Source organism: Marmota flaviventris, chromosome 6, assembly GCF_047511675.1.
Source record: "Marmota flaviventris isolate mMarFla1 chromosome 6, mMarFla1.hap1, whole genome shotgun sequence".
Taxonomy (NCBI): Eukaryota; Metazoa; Chordata; class Mammalia; order Rodentia; family Sciuridae; genus Marmota; species Marmota flaviventris.
The window spans coordinates 22,202,830-22,217,756 of record NC_092503.1 but is presented as its reverse complement, the minus strand read 5'-3'; positions in this window follow the sequence as shown (position 1 = coordinate 22,217,756).

Below are 14,927 nucleotides of genomic sequence, written 5' to 3'. Positions count from 1 at the left end.
ATAGTAAATGTGTTTGTACTTCACAGTACATATATCCAATTTTTAACATACTACTTATTAAGACTTCTAGCCTGAAGAAGGAAAGTTCAATCAATAACTACAATAATATAGAAAAGTAACATATCATAAAATATTACAAAAGAACTCTAACCAAACATGTCAATATCAATAAACATAAAAGAGTATTCATATATTAAAAGAAAAAATCGCTTCTCGGCCTTTTGGCTAAGATCAAAAGAAAAAGATTTTTTAGACTACATCTCAAAGGCAAATCCAACTCTATTCTATATATTGCAAAACAGACACAAAGTCATTCTGAAATATTGAAAAGATAGCCAAAGTACACCTGCAAATGGTAAACTAAAAAAAATCAGTGATTTAATGTGCAGTTCAAACCCAAGTCCCTCATGGTGAGGCACTCCATGCCCCCCACTTTTTAAATTTTGTTTTTATTTTTCTTTTTTGTTTGTTTTTAGCTATACATGACAGTAAAGTGAATTCTGACATATCATACATACCTGGAGTATAACTTCCCCTTCTTGTGGTTGTACATGATGTGGATTTTCACTAGTGTATTCATACATGAACATGGGAAAGTTATGTCTGGTTCATTCTACTGTCTTTCCTATCCCCACCTCACCTCCCTTCCCTTCATTCCCCTCTATCTCATCCAATGAACTTCTTTTTTTTTATTATTGGTTGTTCAAAACATTACAAAGCTCATGATATATCATCTTTCATACATTTGACTCAATTGGGTTCTTCCCTCCCCCTCCCTTATTGTGAGTGAGCGTCTGCATATCAGAGAGAACACTGGGCCTTTGGTTTTCTGGGATTGGTTTATTTCACTTAGCATTCCGTGGCCTTTTTCTGAAAGCACAGTTTATAGAATCAGACTATCTGGAATAATCCCCATAATGACTCCCTAACTCTCAGAGTTGGAAAGAGGAAGTAGGAAAGGTCAAGCAGAAATCTACCAAAAACAGAAAAGCAATGCCACATTTTGATAGTGCCACTATCAAAGACTTACAGAGTTGGTGATTGCCATCACAACCACACTCAACTCACCTGTTTGACCCGTAGTAATGTGTTGATTTGCATCCTTCTGAAGTTCCTATTGTTGAAGCCCTAACCCCTAGTACCTCAGAATGTGACTATTTGGAGATAAGGCCTTTAAAGAAGTGATTATGTTAAAATGAGGCCATTAGGGTAGGCCCCAATACAAAATGCTGGTGTCTTTATAAGAAGGGAATATTTGGATGCACAAAGATACACCAGGGATGCTCAGAGAAAAGGCCATGTGAGAACCAAATGCAAGCCAAAGAAACAGGCCTCAGAAGACACTGAAACCTGCTGACAGCTTGTTCTTGGACTTCCAGCCTCAGAACTCTGTGGAAATAGATCTGTTGGTTACGCCCCAGGCTGTGGTTATTATGGCAGTCCTAGTAAACTAACATTGCTGTGCATAACAAACTAATGGCTTTTGGAGAATGGTAATGAGTTATTATAAACTTACTTAGGTAGTGACTCCACTTACAGGAACTCTTCCAGACGAAAGTTCCTTTTTTTAGGGATAACTCAATGCAAGCTCTGGTATGAAGCTATGAAAATTTTCTTACCATTCAAGGACAGCAGTATGCCTTCTGGCGGTGTATCAGTGACCTTGGTTGTCTAATCATTGCATGGGCCATCAAGCCTCTATTACTCTGATTAAATTATACTCCTTGCAGGATGCAACACATACCCTAGAGACCTTCATAAGCCACATGCATGCCAATAGGTAATAGATAAATGGCCCCTTCCAAAATAAACATGCAGGAGCCATCCACCTTCATGAAGTTTCCGGGGCTCCCGTAATCCATGTGAGCATGACACTACATGCCTCTTAAGTGAAATCCAAGGTTTTCATGCACGCAAGACCATGGGGTCTTATTGGATTTTGAAGGAAATATGTGTCACATTGACTATGTGGTTCCAAACCCTTGACCACAGAGAAAAATAAAGTAGAGCTTTACAAATTAAAATGAAAAGGTAAAAATATCACACTTTTGTAATGATATGATTTTAAACAAACACTTACACAAAACCTGTTCTGATTATTTCTTACCACTGACACACCATGACAAAACTTAATGGCTGAAAATATTTACTTTGCCAAAGAATTGGCCACATGAGCAGGATTTAGTAGCATGAGCTTGTTAATGGGGGATTGTATCTGCCAAGGTGACTTGAAGGATGGAGCTAGAGCCATCCAAGGGCTTATTCATGTGCGTGTCCAGTGATTGTTGCTGGCTCTTAACTGAGACCTCGGCTTAGGCTGTCCCTGGAACAGCTACATGTGTCCTTTCCGTGTGGGGGCTGGCTTCATCCTATACAGTTGACTGTCATTTTTATGTTGGCTTTGATGTAATATAGTGGCTGGGTCCCAGCAAATCCAGGTAAAAGTTATGTTTCTTAATATGCCTTGGCTTCAGAAGTCTCAGAGTGCTTCTGCATTTATGACAGACTCGAGTGGAGGAAACATAGACTCCCCGTGTCTTGATGGAGAAGTATCAATGTTACATTGTAAAAAGAACATATGGATTTAGGATATATTGGTATCTAGATTTGGAAACTCGCCCAAAAAAAGTAAAGTGAAAAATGACTTAAGAATTAAGGTAGTATGGTAATAGAATATTAAATTAACATACACAAATCAGTAGTTGTCCTACATACAAGATGTAATGGAAAATCATGGAAGAAAAGTTCCCATATGCAATAGAAACAACCTTACAAAGAAAATTATGTAAAATAAGATTTTAACAAGTAGCAACACATGCCTAAAGTTTATAAATTCAGCATGAACTGAAAATACCCATCATTTTATTTATTTATTTGTTTCTTTGTTCATTTGTTTCTAAAACTAGGTAAGTTAATCATAAAACATCATGTAAAAATCAACGAGTGTCAAGAAAATTCTGGGGGAAAAATAGTAGCAATAAAAGAGCAGAAAACTAACCCAACCAAATATTAAAATAAAAACTTCTCTAAATAAAGCAGTGTGAACTATGAAACAAAATGGAAAGATCAATAACAAAAATAAATACATATGGGATTTTGGAATATAGATAAAAGTTGTACCTCAAATCAGTGAGGAAGGATGGATTATTCAGTAAATATTGTAAGGATAATCAGAAAGCCATTTAAATATGGGGGAAAAATAGCTGGATTCATACCTATACCTTTTACTCTGACGTATTTTGAAAGGAACAAAGATTTAAAATGTTTAAGAAACTATAGGAAAAGAATATTTGGAATTTTCCAGCAGTAGAAAAGACCTTTCCAGTTAACTAGGAATCATACTATAATACTCATAAAACAAAATTAATAGATTCAGTTACATAAAAATTCTTTTTAAAACTCCTACATTAAAAAAAATAGAGAAAAGACAAAATCCACAAACTGGAGGGAAAAATTACAACTCATTTAACAAAGGATTTGTGTTCCTAATATATAAAGAAATCCTAGGGGAAAAAAAAGCAAATAGCAACCTAGTAGGAAAATAATGGCAAAGAACATGAAAATTTCAGAGGAAAAAGGGAAGTATTGCTTAAACGTATGAAAAGAATGCATCCTCAATCACAATAAGAAAACACAATAAAAGCCACCCTCAATATCATTTTTACCTACTGGATAGACAAAACCCCTAAAATTTGACAAAACACTATTTGTGAGGATAGGAGACTTTTATAATTGTTCATGAAAAGACAAATAGGTACAGTCCCCACAGAGAACAATTTGTCTGTATCTTTTTAAATTACAGATGCATGAATCATTTGACCTAGTCATTCTGTTTTTCAGAATTTATGCTAACAGGCTTATTTCCACACGTTAACTTATTGATTGTACCAAAGTCTATAACAGAAGAAAAGGAAACAATTGAAATGTTTCCTTTCCTAATAGGAAACTGGTTTAAAACATAATGGTTCCTCTACAGGATAGAATACTATGAAGCTGTAAAAAGAAGGAAGAGGGGAAGAGGACCTGATAACATCCTTTGTGCATCGATACAGGGAAATCTACCTAAAAATCTACCTTAAATTTTAAGAAGAAACATGTCAAAGAAAGGGCATAGCATGCCACTCTTCATGCCAAAATGATAAGGAAGGAAAAAAGGATGGAGCTTCACTTGCACATGCGTAAAGAAATTTTAGAAAGATACATAAATGTACAAAGTTATTCATGTGTGTGATAAAAGATGAAACAAGACTGATAGGAGACCCCATTGGTGGGATGTTATTTGACACCATCTTATTTTTAAAAATATTCTGAAAAGTGTTTGTATACTTAAAAAGGGTAATAAATTAATTTAAATACAACTCTGAGGAAAGTATGTTACAGAAAAAAATTTAAAATGCAATTTCTAGGGGCTGGGGTTGTGGCTCAGTGGTAGAGCACTTGCCTAGCATGTGTGAGGCACTGGGTTCAACACCACATAAAAAAATAAAATAAAGGTATTGTGTTCATCTAAAACACACACACACACCAATTTCTACCTAGTCAGAAAATAATAACAAAATTCTCAAGAAGTAATCAAAGCTATATTTAGAAAAAATATTAGCCTTAGACTTTATTTTTAAACAAAATTTGTGTGACAAAAACAAGCCATGTAGTAAATATAAGAAATAGAAAACATTTTTTAAAACTTTTAAAACTCCAAGTTTTAAAAATAATTAAACATATTGCATAGTAAATATAATCTGTAATTTTAAAAGGTACAAATTGTTCTCTGTGGGGATTGTACCTATTTTTCTTCTCATGAACAATATTAGGAACTAAGGAAATGAAAGTAAAAATTAAATAAAAAGGAAAACATCAGAATTAACAAGTTGATTAACATATACAAGTATATCCTGTGTACCGATATCAATAAAAGATGCAAGCCATCAGCATGTTAATTGAAAGAGAAACACAAACACTTGACAATATAAACAGATATTAAGTAAAGTTTTAATTATAAAAATGTTTTATAGCACTTTAGGAACAAATTCTTAGAACCATGAAATGTGCAATTTTCAAGGGAAATGGACTTAAAAGGAATTGAACATAAACTGATGTTTGTGGAAGTGATTTTTTTTAATGTTCAATTTACCATCTTCAAACAAGTTGTTAAGTCCAGTGTTTTATGAACAAGTTCTTTAAAACGCTTGCGTATAATTCTAATATTATTTAAATTATTCCAAGATTACACAATGATGTAACACTTCACAAATAATACTTTTCAAAGTGAATAAAACCCTCAAAACAGCCAACAGAACCCCCCCAAAAAATGTTTTTCACTTGTTTTAACTAAAATACTAGCAACAAAAATATTATAATATTATTTATCGTGCTTGAAATGAGTTATATTTTGACCGTCAGTGGAAAATTTTACATTTAAAAAAAAGCATTTATAAACAACTACAGAATTCTATTATTAATGGAAAAGAAAATTAATGTTTTGAGACAAGCAGGAAAGACGCAAAACCAACATCTAAGAGAAAAACATTTCTCCAGGCGACTCTCACAAAAGGAACCTAGTGGAGTGGAATTTTAAAGCAGTTCCAGGAAAAATTCCTCTGGGGCCCTGTGACTACCTACCCCACTCCTTTCTCAAGCAAATAATGTTTTCTGATCCGAACACTAAACACCTACAGAACCTGACACCTGTGTGCTTTAAAGAAACTAATTCAGCTCACTGTGAGCCCTTTGGGATGCGCGCAGCACTGCTGTGCTGGAAATAGAGTATGCCCTTGGACTTGGGGGTTGCTGTGTTATTTTCTCCTGGTGGGTTATTTTGGCTTTGGAAATCCCAGCAGCTGAGCCTTGGGCTACTTATTTCCGTAGGACCTCAGCCCTGTCTCGCCAGCTGCTTGCAGCACTAGGACACGCCCACGCGGAGCAGGTGCTGCTAGGTACCCAGTGACCTGTGCAGGCAACTCCTTCTGCCCAGGAGCCCATCAGGATGACTCTGCCTACTGCTCTGTAATCACTGAGTGCAAAGGAAGAAAAACCAGCTGTTCCTCCCTTTGGTTTAAACCACTTGCTTCCTTCCTCTGGGCAACTCTCTGGAAAAGGTGCTTTTCTCTGTGCCTGCATGTAAAGGAGAGAACCTGCTTCTACTTCCACTTCTAAAAAAATAAAATTAGTAATTAATTAACAAGAATTAATGGAAGAAGGTCTAAGAAGAAATTGCACCAAAAATGCAGAGTGACAAAAAGGTTCTCCAGTTATTTTCTATATATTACACACCCTTCCTAAAACCAACAGAGCACAACATTTCATTTATCATAAATAAAATACTAGGAGTAAAAATTAACGCTATAATAAAATAATGATCTTTATGCCCCAATACTATAATTTCTCCATGGAGATTTTGTGAGTGTGTGTATGTGTCTGTGTGGTACCGGGGATGTAATTGGGCCACAATTCCCAGTCCCTTTTATTTTTTATTTTGAGATAAGTTCTCACTAAGTTGCTTAGGGCCTCACTAAGTTGCTGAAGCTGGCTTTGAACTTGTGATCCTCCTGCCTCAGCCTCCCGAGCTGCTTGGATTGCTAGAATTGCAGGCATGCACCACTGCTGTATTAAAGACTTTAATAAAATGAAGTTAATTCTGGAAAACTCAATTTTTAAAAAGAATGCCAATTTTTTTTCTTCCCAATAATGTCATAGGTCACTTAGTGATGAGGACACATTCTGAGAAATGCATCCTGCAGCAATTTCATTATTATACAAGCATTCAAAGTGTATTACACAAACCTAGTTGGTGTAGGTCAATCTATGGGCCAAAGGAAGCAGTAAATAGAAGGTATATAATACTACTACTGCAGGTATACCATGGCATTTTGTTTACAGGAAACTTTGTTTACAAGTAGAACAAAGGAGTGTACTCTAAAATAATAATTAAACATATTGTATAGTAAATATATAGACTAGCAACAGTTACTATCATTAGTGTCAAGTGTTAGTATGGTACACAATTGTATGAGCTCTACTTCTACACAGCTGGCAGAGCATGGGTTTGTTTACACCAGCATCATCACAAATACACATGGACTGTGCTGTGACAGTTATAATTTCATGAGGCCATAGAAATTTTTCCATCCACTACAGTCATATAGGGATATATATATATATATATATATATATATATATATATATATATATATATATAATCTGCCATTGATCAAAATGTCTACATAGCACATGACTAGAACACGGTTTTTTTTTTTTCAACTTAACAGAAGAATAAACCAGTAAGAACAACTGAAAAAAAAATCTTGAAAAAGGTAAATACTTAAAGCATACTTTGGTCTATTAAAACATATTATAAAAATGCAATAATTAAAATGGTATGATATGGCTCAAGAATAGAGAAAATTTAACAAAAATAGACAACAAGCCTAGAAACAGGCCTTAGTATACACAGAAATTTAGTTAACAATAAAAATGGCAATTTTTAATTTGTAAGGTTATAATAAATTATCCAATAAATTATGCTATGACAAATGAAAAACTATTCTCTATTTTTTTTAATTGTAGACAAACATAATACCTTCATTTTATGTATTTTTATGTGGTACTGAGCATTGAGCCAAGTGCCTCACACATGCTAGGCAAGCACTGTACCACTGAGCCCCAGCCCCAGCCCCTGCAAAACTATTTGATGAAAAAGAAACAATTAAGAATTTCTTTTTTCCTTAAACCGCACACACACACAGGACTAAATAATTTTTAAATAAGAAAGAATAAAGTAATAAAGACTTAGAGAAATATAAGAAAGTACAAGTGGATATCTGCTTCCACAACAGTGAGAGGATGGTAAGTTTATGTTATATACTGATATATATTAGGAAATTGAGTCCACGGGTCTGGGAGCTGACACACTATGGGGTAATTGAGAGGAAGCAACCTGGGATGTGTTCAAGACAGTGACACCACTGTTTCCCTAAGAAGGAAGCCTGAAGGAGGACCAGGCTGGTAGAATTCCATGATAATCTAGGCCTTGGATCTTTCTGTATGGAGTCAAGGGCTGGTTTCAGTGAAATTGTAAGGACAGAAGGAGGAAGGAGTGAGCAGTTTCTGTGGATGGTAAAGAAGTAGAGAGCAACTACTGAATCCTGTTTCAAGAAGAATTGACACATAGCAAAGGTTAAGTGGGGAATATGAATCAAATGTGGATATCTTTACCTGGTAACTATTCTGGGCTAGGCTTAGGCGGGGAACACCTCTCCCAGCGTCACAGGAAAGAAGGAGAAAGGGATGTGTGCCCTGGGAAGAGCTGATAGACAATTATTTATTTATTTAGTTGTTGGTTCCAGGGATTGAACTCCACTGAGCCACATCCCCAGCTCTAGTTGATATTTATTTAGAGACAGCATCCCACTGAGTTACTTAGCACCTCACTTTTTGTTGAGGCTGGCTTTGAACTCTAGATCCTTCTGCCTCAGTCTCTTGAGCCACTGGAATTATAGGTTACGCCACTGCACCCAGCATGATAGACTTTTTAATGGGCTTGATGGCTACCATTTTGTCACAAAGAATTGTCTCTAGAGTGAGGGGACAGACGATGGGACTAAAGTTCGTCACCTACCCTGTGAACAGTGGCATAGGCTGTGGAAACACAGAAGGCTTTCCAGACTACACCGAGGGTTCGGGAGAGATTGAAGGCCATGAATTTACTTGGTGATAACAAGGACTGATCCAGGTTTCCTTCCAAGAACTTCAACAGGCCAGGCAAGGTAAGGAAATTGTTTGGTTTAGAAGAGGAGAGTTGCCTCACAAAGACAAGCAGGTGAGCAAGAGTATTGTCATGAGAGGATCATGGGATCCAGAGGGAATGGGGGAAAATGTAGGGACACAATAAAATGATTCAGAAGTTGGTGGTCTCCATGAAGTTTGAAAACAGATGTCTCAAGGAAATCAGGGCAATAGATAGATAGGAAGTCACTATCGGAAATTAACTGTTGGGATTTAACATTATAGAGATGTACATGATCCTTCTATTCCTTGCTTTTTCAGTAAATATGGTGTGGTAGTCCTGCCCACCCCACCCGGCCCCTGCAGAGCTCCACATGCTAATCCCTGTGAATCCAGTTCCCTTGAAGGCAAAGGGGATTTTGAGGTATGATGAAGTTAAGGATCTTAAGATGTGGGAGTGGCCCTGAATTACCAGTGGGCCCATTATGATTACAGGCATCCTTAGTGGAGGACGCAAGAAGGTAAAGTGAGAGAAAGAAATGTGATCATGGCAACAGAATTCAGAGTGGCGTGAGGAAGGGGCACAAGCCGAAGAATGCAGAGAGCCAGGGAAGTGGACTCTCAGAACTTCAAAAGGAACACTCCCATTGACACTCTGATTTCAAGACTTCTGACTCCACTGATAAATTTGTCTTCAGTCACTAAATTTGTGGTGATTTGTTCAATTGCAGCAATAGGAAACTAATACCTATGCCATCTTTAAGAGCTTTTCCATTTACGTAGGCTATTCTCTAATAATTGGCCAACGCCATTATCTCTCACTAAGCCAAACTGATGACCCAATGCTGCCTAGTCAGCCGGAATCATTCAAAATCATCTGAATTATTGAAATGGAAGCACCGAGAACCATTGAAGTTCCCACTGAAGCAACATTTAGGTGCTTTCATGCCTACTCGTCAGCAAAGCAAAGAACATTTTTGAGACAGATGACCCTAATTTTGAATACAATTCAAAGAATCTTGGAGTAATGACAAATGTCTATGCTTGCTACAGGGAGATTTGCCAGAAAGGGAGGGAGGCCTCTTATCGCCAAGCTTTATTGAAGACATATTTTTAAAGCCTTAGTCAAAACAATATAAGCAATAAAAATCCTCTCAAGGAAATTTTGCAAGTGTATAAAACCAAACATGATAGAAGATGTTTTAATGCTATGCCAGGTTTTACATACTTGCACAAGCGTATTAAGTTTGATTACATAGTCTCCACATAGATAACACTGAAGAACACAACTAATTCACTTTTAAACATCACTAGATATTCTGGGTCCTCAACTCTGCATCCTGAGCAGGCCAGAAATGTTATTTCTTCATCCCACTCAGGTTTAATATTTAATCCTGTGCCTTTTGAAATCCAAACTGTCGAAACCCACTTTCCCTTCCTCCTGCCTGGAAAAAAGGGGGAATGATCTAGGCTTATGTAGCAAATGACACCAGAGATGGTTATGTGCCTGCTGGGCCTCTCAGTCCAATGGTGAGGGGGTGGAGTCAAGTGCTGGCAATGGCTCTCAGGAGGGAGGAGACTGTTAGCTTCACAAGGGCTCACATTCACCATGGTCCCTCTGTCCTCTTCTCCCCTGTTATCATGGCAACAAGCAATCCACCCAGAAGTCTCTGCTTCAGGCAGACCTCAGCTACCTTCCATGACAGGTACTCACTCTGCCAAGCCAAGGGTGGGTGCACTCTCCCTCCATCAGTGGCAGCACTAAGTGCTCCTCAGTCCAGCATCATACAACCACATCCCTCTCCCACAGCTCTTCCTGGGAGCAGAGGAACTTGGGAAACAAAGATTTTAAAAGAAAGTGGAACAAATTGAGATTTTTTTGCTCCCTGCCTCTTTGGCTCCCCACTAAGGGAAGGGAAAGGAAAGGGCATTGTTAATGCTTAATGTTAACTCTGATTTCTTCAAAGCCCGCATCATCTTGTCCCTTCTGTATGCTTAATTCCATCAAAGATGAAGGACTGTCCAGCGCAGCACACCTGCTTCTTATTCTAGCAACTCAGGAGGCTGAGACAGGAGGATGACAAGTTCAAGGCCAGCTTGGGCAATTTAGCGAGATCTTGACTCAGATTTTAAAAGGGCTAGGGATGTAGCTCATCAGTAAAGTGCCTTGAGTTCAATTTCTAGTACCAAGAATGAATGGAAAGAAAGAGGAAGGAAGGGAAGGAAGGAGAGAGAGAGGGAGAAAGAGAGAGAAAAGAAAGGAAGAAAGAAAGAAGGAAGGAAGGAGGGAAAGAAGGAAAAGAAAGATGGATGAAGAGCCGGGGATGAAGAAACTGGTTCTGCCAAACCCCTTTGGCTAGTAAATTCACAGGGCACAACTGGCACCAAGAAGGCATTTCTCTGAACTTAAAAGGTGAGACATTTGGCAAGTTTTATCCTGATCTATGGATTCCAGTTGGCAGCTACCGGGAAGCACAAAGGTTCCTCATTCCCACTTTACTACTTTTTTATATTTATTTCATACTAGGATTAATTTTGGAATATTTGTATCACAAAATGGTTTTCCAAAGACAGATCTCCAGTTTAAAGTGCTGTGCCTCCAAGAAGTAAGTTTTCCATTAAAACTGGCTCAACCTGAGACCATAATCTTGGCACTTACAAATTATGATATAACTCTAATATTTATATATGAAACTTCAAGTTGTAATTTGGGAGTTCACTATGTTAATTTTAGAAAAACAAATGAAACTCTGGGATAAAAACTTTTTTAGAGAACTAGAGGTTTATCACCATTTGTGAGAAAGCCTAGCAGATTGCAACATTTGTTCTCACTCAAACTAGAATATTGAGACAAAGTTCAAAATCTGTTGTGTCTGGGGGATTTCTGCTTCCTGCTCTGAAGAAGAAGCAATAGGCTCTGAAATTCTCTCTCTCTCTCTCTCTCTCTCTCTCTCTCTCTCTCTCTCTCACACACACACACACACACACACACACACACCTACAAATAACTAGAGAAAAAGTGGTAAAATACAGTGAAATAATAATTTTCAGATGCTGCTCAACACAGCTACTTAGGACTAAGATCCGTGAAGAAAATAAAATGAACTCTGTGGGCCCATTGTAGGCCCTGAATTTCTGACTAGAGACAACTTCCAGATCATAGCCCTGGAGGGGAATCCCCAAGCAAAACCTCAGGGTCTCACTGAGTTAAGGAGACCAGAGTTCAGGGAGATTTTAGGTGATTGGAATTTGTGGAACACAGTACTGAATATGAGAAAGCTATGGAAAGAAAGAGCCCCAGAAATCCACATGGGAGTTCCATGATCTTTGGACAGTCTGCACAGACATAGGGCAAAAGTCTACAATTTGGGGGAAAGTACAATTGCTGAGGCACAATAAGCTGAATAATCCAGGCACTCATATCAGACCATTCATGTTCTCACTAGCTAGAGTGAAGAGGCCTCATTGAACACACAGGGCATTCAGTAGAGAGTCTAAAGGGGTCACATGCTTGTCACAATTCTTGAGTAAAAATGATTCTAGACCCACTCTAAAAGAATCTTTAAAAGGAGCCTCAAAATTATTAAACTGATCCTTAGTAATTTTACTTCTTTCTAGAATAAAGTACACACCCTTTAAAAAAGATGTACTCTCCAAAAAAAAAAAAAAAAAAAAAAAAAAATCACATGCTCAAGTCATAAAATTTATTGTACCTAACATCCAATCAAATTTTCTATCCCTGCCTGGATGTGGGAAAATTTGACTGACCTAATGTAAAGGGTGGAGGCGTCAATCAATGGAAGGTGACCCAGAATTAATAAAGAAAGAAAATCAACACAGAAGGATTTTAAAACAATTACTATGAATGTACCCCCATGTGTCAAGAAGGCAGAGGGGAAATTAATATGTCTCAGAGAAAAATGTAAGATATGAAAAATGCAAATGGAACTTTTAGATATGAAAAATACAATAGATGAATTAACAAAAAAGTAGAAATTATAAGGGGGGAAGGATCAGCAAATGTGAAGAGATGGTCATAGGAACTATCCATACTGAAGCAGAGAATAGAGAGTGAGAAAAAAATTTTGCAAACTTAGTGACATATGGAATAACATATATGCTGTTACAGAAAACATGGAAAATTTTGTCAATGGAAAGAGACAAACGACACTTGGCGATGAAGAAGAGCAAGGTGCAGGCTCATTGGAGTCTTCTCCAAAGGCTGAGCCCAGCCCTTTGTTCTCAGTATCTTTTATACAGTGCAGACTTTCAGGTTTTGAGACTTTCTCACGCAAGTACCCTTGATCCCTTCCCCTTTATCTAGGCAGCTCTGGTTCCTGGCACAGCTGCTGAGAAAGCATGATTATAGAAGCAGAAACTAGCAGGTTACTGCTATTAAAAGAGATTTAAAAAAAAAAAATCTTGGGATGGAGTTGCCACCTCAATAAAATTGGAGATCCATAAAAAAGAGAAGAGAAAGGGGGAGACAGAAAATTTTGAAGTAATAACAACAGAACATATTCCAAATTGATTGAAAATGGTAAGCACGAATTTTAGAAGCTCAACAAACTCCATATAGGATAAAAAGCAAAAATAATCACATCAAGAGAAACAATGTCCATATTGCAGAGAACAAGTAATACAGAGAAGAATCTTAAAAGCATCCATAGGAAGAATAGACACACACATAAAGAGGAACAAACAGGAAACACTGTAGATCTCTCTTTGGAAACTGCGCAGTTCTGGAGACAATGAAACGGTATCTTGAAAATGCTGGGGGAAAAATTGTCAAACTAGAGTTACATACTCTGAAAAATATATTTCAAAAACTGAGATCAAAAAAAAGAATTTTTTTCCCAACAAAAGTTGAGAGAACACATTATCAGTAAACCTGATAATAAGCAGAAGTTATATGAAACCAGATATCAGAAATTCTTTACTCTGTATACCTCCCACCTCTAACACCCAGACTTGTCCCCAACCTCTTCCACAAGTTCTGTGTGACAGTCAGGCAGTGCTCTGGAAGCAGTTGTGTCTTCTCTGAAGCTTTTGAGATCATGCTCTGCAACACCAGTTTTCCTCCTGATTAGTGTTCTCTGATGCCTCCAATTGGCATGGCTGCGCTCTGCCAGGATGGTGGTAAGTCATGCCTGATAGGGGATTGACCTTTCTTGCACAAATGAATCCGCCATTCCTGCTCTATTCACAGGCCCTTCTCCTATCCTCCCTGCAAATGGCAGTGTGTAAAAGCAGTGTTGTGGCCAACATCAAAAGAGATCACATTTAGAAATGCTCTGATTATAATCTAAAGATCCCTACATTTATGCTTTACAATTCTAAACAACAAATTTAACATGAGCAGAAAACAAAATATTGTTCAGTTTTCCCACAGATGCTGGGTGAGACCTCTATGTGTGGCATAGAGAAGGCCCAAGAACAACATGTATTGTGTCCATGGAAAGCCAATGTCCGTGGGTAACAGATGGATGAAGTGAGTAATGAGTAATAATGTGACTGACATAAATAAATGGCATTTTAGAGATTTCAGAGGTAAGGAGATTTATGCTTTTTGGATGCAAATAAGATCTGGCAACGTGAGTAATAGCAGCATTGCTGCATTCTCTTAAGATGGGAGATAAGAAGTAATCCAGAGGCTATGTTCTTTAAAAAGACCTGGAAAAGATAGTTCCTAGACCTAAAGAGGGAGATATGGATACTATAAAGAAACTTAATACACACCAATTAGACAATAAACAAATAATAAGCACCTTTTGTCTACCTGTATTCTAAATCTTCACTGTGCCTCACATGGATCCATGAATTTAATATACTTTTAATCAAATTGTTTATATAGGCAAAAGCCTGGCAAAAGCTATTTGCCTGGAGCCTACATACATTAGTAGGGAAATTCCTACTAATATCAAATCCAAATACATCACATAATAAAGAACCTAGAAACCAGTATCCCTCTAGGTCATAATCACAAAAGTTCTTAACAAAACATTAACAAGTTGGATTCAGAAATATCTAAAAAGGATAATATCCTACAAAGTGGAGTTTATCCCTGCAATGTAAGATTTGCTTAATAGCTCAATTCACCACAACAGCCAAATAAAACAGAAAATCACATGATAATCTCAACAGATTTTTTAAAAAGCATTTGACAAAAGAAAACAACAATTCATGAATGTGTTTTGTGCCTGGTG